The sequence below is a fragment of the Chiloscyllium plagiosum genome, unplaced genomic scaffold, assembly GCF_037043375.1.
Source record: "Chiloscyllium plagiosum isolate Xiang-an unplaced genomic scaffold, Cpla_swu_hap1 HiC_scaffold_28, whole genome shotgun sequence".
Lineage (NCBI taxonomy): Eukaryota > Metazoa > Chordata > Chondrichthyes > Orectolobiformes > Hemiscylliidae > Chiloscyllium > Chiloscyllium plagiosum.
This window is the reverse complement of record NW_028270166.1, coordinates 11,746,769-11,752,768: the sequence shown is the minus strand read 5'-3', so window position 1 is coordinate 11,752,768 and position 6,000 is coordinate 11,746,769.

Here is a 6,000-nt window from a genome sequence, read left to right as displayed (position 1 = left end):
ATATACAGCCCACATTTAGAGCACAACAGAGTCTCATTATTAATAAACAGGTGGAAAGAGAGTATGTTTCCAATGAGATCACCTCTCATTTTCCAAACTCCAGTGAGTAGCGGCCCAACCTGTTTCGCTTTTGCTCATCAGACATTCCCTCCTGACGAAGGATCATCCAAGTGAACCTTCTCTGAACTACCTCCAATGAAATGGTATTGTTCCTTAAACTGAGGCTGCTCATAGTGCTCAAGATATGGTCTCACCAGCACCTTGTACAGTTGCAATAAGACTTCCCCTACTCTTACTGTACAATCCCATTAAAATAAAGGCCAACATTCCATTAGCCTTCCTGATTACCTGCTGCACCTAATGCTGCTCCAGCCAGTGGGTCCTCATCCTGTGAATGACTTTTTTTTTAAAAAGCCTGGCCACCAGAAACCTGCCCCAGAAGCAGAAAATATTCACCTCGGGAAGCGACTAAAAAAAATTAAAAACCAAAAGAAATGTGGATGCTGGAAATCAGAAACAAGAACAGAATTTGCTGGAAAAGCTCAGCAGGTCTGGCAGCATCTGTGGAGAGAAATCAGAGTTCAGCTTTCAGGTTGAGTGACCCTTCCTGGAAGATAGCTAGGAAAAGGGTGTTTTTTATTCAGAAGGTAGAGTGGAGAGAAGGGGTAAATGATAAGTGGAAATGAAGCCCAAAGAGAGAGAACAGTTGGACTGACAAAGGCAAACAGACAGCAATTAAGAAATTACTTGTTTGGATAGAAAACAAACCTTATTTCTGGGGGAAAAAAAGGCTCCCCATTTTAAACTTGAACTTGCCTTTCCTCTTAGACTGGCCTCCAGCATATTGTATTATTGTTTATGTTTTAGGTTATTTAAGGCTGAGATTCATGATCAGTAGGGGAGTCAAGGGTTATAGGAAAATGCAGGACAGTGGACATGTGGAATGTTGGATCAGCTATGATCCTAGTGAATGGTCGTATGGCTGTTCCCATTTCTTCTGGTCTTATGATTCCCAGTTTAAGGACCCAGATATAATCTAGCTTGGATACAAGTTACATTCAGGAGGCCTGTCAGTTGTCAGGAAATTAGCAACAGAACTTAGTTTAACTGTTGACCTTGAGAAAGAGGGCACAAGATTGAGCGAGAGTATGAAAGATTGATGGATCGAGAGCGAGTGTTAGAGATAACTCATCCTGGGTTGTGGGCTGCAACAAAAAAAGACATGATTGTCGGTGCCCAGTGTAGCACTGTGTTAAAAATCTAAAGGAACCACAAGCAGACAGATTGTTGTGACAAGAGCTGCAGCAGGTGAATTCTAAATGGTGAGGAAAAGGACAGGTTGCACGCATATGCTTCAACAAACCCTCAGGGGCCAACAGGAGAGCTATCGCTGGGCTGCTACTGTCAACAGGGGGACTTGTCCAGTAATGGCTCTTCTGTCTGTGCTGAATATAAAGCATTTCAAAGAGTGACCTGGGCATGTTTCAAACACAGGTGAGGGAGGGGAAAACCCTGTAGCCTATCATGAATACTTTGCTCAGAATGTCAGCACATGTCTGTCTCCCAAAGGATGCTCTGCCGAACAATGCAGATACCATTTTCTCCTCAAACCAATGCAGGTAAGGGTTGGGGGCGGGGGAAGGGGGAAGCAATTTGACTGTGTCCTTCCTGCAGCTTTCCCACCATCAGATCGTCCAACCTTTCTGTACAAGCAGATCTGTCACTGGCAGCTCCACTCCCCTAGCCAGGACTGCATTCCATTCACTGACTTCACAATGAAGGCCTTACATCAAGCAGAGGGAATGGCATGGCAATATTATCACTAGACTATTCAACTAAAGACCCAGGTAATGCCCTGAGCCCTGGGTTTGAACCCCGCCGGAGAATTCAATAAAATCTGGGATTATTACTCTAGTGATAACCATGAATCCATTGCCAATTATCAGGAAGCATCTAGCTGGTTCATTAATGTTCCTTAGGGAAGGGAAGTGCAATCCTTACCTGGCCTGCATGTGACTCCAGGCCCACATCAATGTGACTGACCTCTGGGCAATGAATGCTGACCTAGCTAAAAATGTCCCTCATGAATGAATTAAGTCTTTTGTTTAAAAATTGCTTTAAGTCTAGAATGTGCCTTCTCCAAGGTTTGGGCTGTACAACTCCTTGTTGCTTCAATGAAAATAATGCTCCAAATTTCAATTCTCCATTCTGGTTAGGTGCTACATGCTGTCCCTATACTTTTCCCTGTTTACAGAGGAACCTCAATTATGGGAATTTCAGATTAACCGAACAAGATCGCAAGATCCCAATGCTTGGCCAAAGTGTGTTACCTGGCATTCAATTATCTGAATGTTTGATTATCCGAACAAAATATTCTCCACCCGTGTCACTCAGATAATTGGTGTTCCTCTGTAATCATTCTAGTCAGATATATGGCACATGTCTGGGAGGGTTGGGACTTGAACCCATGCCTTCTGGGCAAGACGTATAGACCCTACCACTGAGCCACAAAGGCCAAAGCAATGCATTAGACCTGGACTGGTCTACCTGTGATAGATTTTTTAAATTCACCTGTTGGTTGGTTGACAGGAGCAAGCAGGACTTGAACCAAAGGAGGTGCAGTGGTAGTCTGGCGCACTGACCTCTACACCACTGAAGCCAGACGCCAAATCGAGGACACCTCCTCCTACCGTCCCTCAACCATGACCCCAACCCCATCACCAAACCATTATCTTCCAGACTATACAGAACCTCATCACCTCACGAGATCTCCCACTCACAGCTTCCAACCTCATAGTCCGGGAACCCCGCACCACCCGGTTCTACCTCCTTCCCAAGATCCACAAGCCTGACCACCCTGGCCGACCCATTGTCTCAGCATGCTCCTGCCCCACTGAACTCATCTCTATTTACCTCGACACTGTCCTATCCCCCTAGTCCAGGAACTTCTAACATATGTTCAAGACACCACCCATGCCCTTCACCGCCTCCAAGACTTCCGTTTCCCCGGCCCCCAACACCTTATCTTCACCATGGATAGCCAATCCCTCTACACTTCCATCCGCCATGACCAGGGTTTCCAAGCCCTCCGTTTCTTCCTCTCCCGACATCCCCAACAGTACCCTTCCACCGACACTCTCATTCGTTTGGCCGAACTGGTCCTCACCCTTAACAATTTATCCTTTGAATCCTCCCACTTCCTCCAGACCAAAGGGGTAGCCATGGGCACCCGTATGGGCCCCAGCTATGTCTGTCTCTTTGTTGGCTACGTGGAACAGTCCATCTTCCGTAATTACACCAGCACCACTCCCCATCTTTTCCTCTGCTACATTGATGACTGCATTGGCGCCACCTCGTGCTCCCGCGAGGAGGTTGAGCAATTCATCAACTTCACCAACACATTCCACCCTGACCTTTAATTCACCTGGACCATCTCTGACACCTCCCTCCCCTTCCTGTACCTCTCCATCTCCATGAATGACAACCGATTTGATACTGATATTTTTTTACAAACCCACCGACTCCCACAGCGACCTGGATTACACCTCTTCCCACCCTACCTCCTGCAAAAATGCCATCCTGTATTCCCAATTCCTCCACCTCCGCCATATCTGCTCCCAGGAAGATCAGTTCCACCACAGAACACACCAGATGGCCTCCTTCTTTAGAGACCGCAATTTCCCTTCCTACGAGGTTAAAGATGCCCTCCAACGCATCTCGTCCACCTCCCGTACCTCCATCCTCAAACTCCACTCCTCCAACCGGAACAAGGACAGAAACCCCCCCCCGGTGCTCACCTTCCACCCTACCAACCTTCGCATAAACCACATCATCCAACGACATTTCCACCACCTCCAAACGGACCCCACCACCAGGGATATATTTCCCTCCCCACTCCTTTCCGCCTTCCACAAAGACCGTTCCCTCCGTGACTACCTGGTCAGGTCCATGCCCCCCCTACAACCCACCCTCCCGTCCTGGCACCTTCCCCTGCCACCGCAGGAATTGCAAAACCTGCGCCCACAGCTCCTCCCTCACCTCCATCCAAGGCCCCAAAGGAGCCTTCCACATCCATCAACATCATTTATTGTATCCATTGCTCCTGATGTGGTCTCCTTTACATTGGGGAGACTGGACGCCTCTTTGCAGAGCGCTTTAGGGAACATATCTGGGATACCCGCACCAATCAACCCCACTGCCCCGTGGCCCATTTCAACTCCCCCTCCCAATCTGCTGAGGACATGCAGGTCCTGGGCCTCCTCACCACCCGACACCTGGAGGAAGAACACCTCATCTTCCGCCTCGGAACACTTCAACCCCAGGGCATCAATGTGGACTTCAACAGTTTCCTCATTTCCCCTTCCCCCACCTCACCCAAGTTCTAACCTTCCAGCTCAGCACCGTCCCCATGACCTGTCCTACCTGCCTATCTTCCTTTCCACCTATCCACTCCACCCTCCTCTCTGACCTATCACCTTCATCCCCACCCCCATTCATCTATTGTACTCTATGTTACTTTCTCCCCACCCCCATCCCCCTCTCATTTATCTCTCCACTCTGCAGGCACCCTGCCTCTATTCCCGATGAAGGGCTTTTGCCCAAAACGTCGATTTTCCTGCTCCTCAGATGCTGCCTGACCTGCTGTGCTTTTCCAGCACCACTCTAATCAGGACTTGAACCAAGGCTGAGGGGTGATCTTACAGAGGTTTATAAAATCCTGAAGAGCATGGATAGGATAAACAGACAGACAAGTCTTTTCCCTGGGTTGGGGAAGTCCTAAACTAGAGGGCATAGGTTTAGGGTGAGAGGGGAAAGATTTAAAAAGGACCTAAGGGGCAACTTTTTCACACAGATGGTGGTGCGTGTATGGAATAAGCTGCCATAGGAAATGGCAGAGGCTGGTACAATTAAAAGGCATCTAGATGGGTATATGAATAGGAAGGGTTTAGAGGGATATGGGCCAAGTGCTGGCCAATGGAACTGGATTAAGTTAGGATATCTGGTTGGCATGGACATGTTGGACTGAAAGATCTGTTTGCGTGTTGTACAGTTCTACAACCTCGATGACAATTACTGTGCCGCGAAAACCTTGCTACTTGCTGTTTTTTTTTATATAGTGACACTGTGAAAAAACACCATTGTGGATATACTTTAGAATATATTTTCCCCACCACCACAGAAAGTGGCCAATTGAACATTAACAATGTTAAAAATCACACAACACTAGGCTATAGTCCAACAGGTTTGGACTATAACCTGATGTTGTGTGATTTTTACCTTTGTTCACCCCAGTCCAACACAACTCCTCCTCATGATTAACAAAAGCCAGTTGACGACAATGCTGTCTTCTAAAAGTAAGGGAGAGGGTGAGGGGAAGGGGGTTAGGGATAGAAGGAGGGGGATAAATCACAATGGAGTTGAATGTGGAAATAAACCACTCTATCTCCATTTGTGCCCAACTCTCTCTGAAGGCATCGAGAGCATTGATGGACACAGCATACTCCCTCTCCATTGACATGTGGGGCGGAACGTAAGTGAGGCAGGCAGTCGGCAGATATGATCCTCTTCCATAGCCTGCTGCCTGGACCTGTTTATTGACAGCCTGGCCAGAGGTCTTCTGGCATTGGTGTGGCAACATGTTTAGCCCAGAATGTGGGCACCTGGTGTCACTGAGGCAGCAGCAGACATGGGGTCTCCTGGCTGTGGGTCAAGTGTGGATTCAGTGGCGTCAGCAAGATGGGCCCAATGGCAAAGTGATGGTGCGTAAAGTAGGACAATTCTCACATTGGAAGGTCTTTCACAGGCAGCAATGGGAAGGGGTCGCTCTTTCATTTACTGGAGGTGAGGTGCTGACATGGACCCCGACACTGTCATTTGAACTTTTGATTTTTCTATTTCTTTTTCCTAACAATGTGTTCTTAAGAATCTGTACCTAGGTACTTTTGTACCTAAGATGGTGCCATAATGTAGTGGCTTGTAAACGTTTTATTTGAGTACATA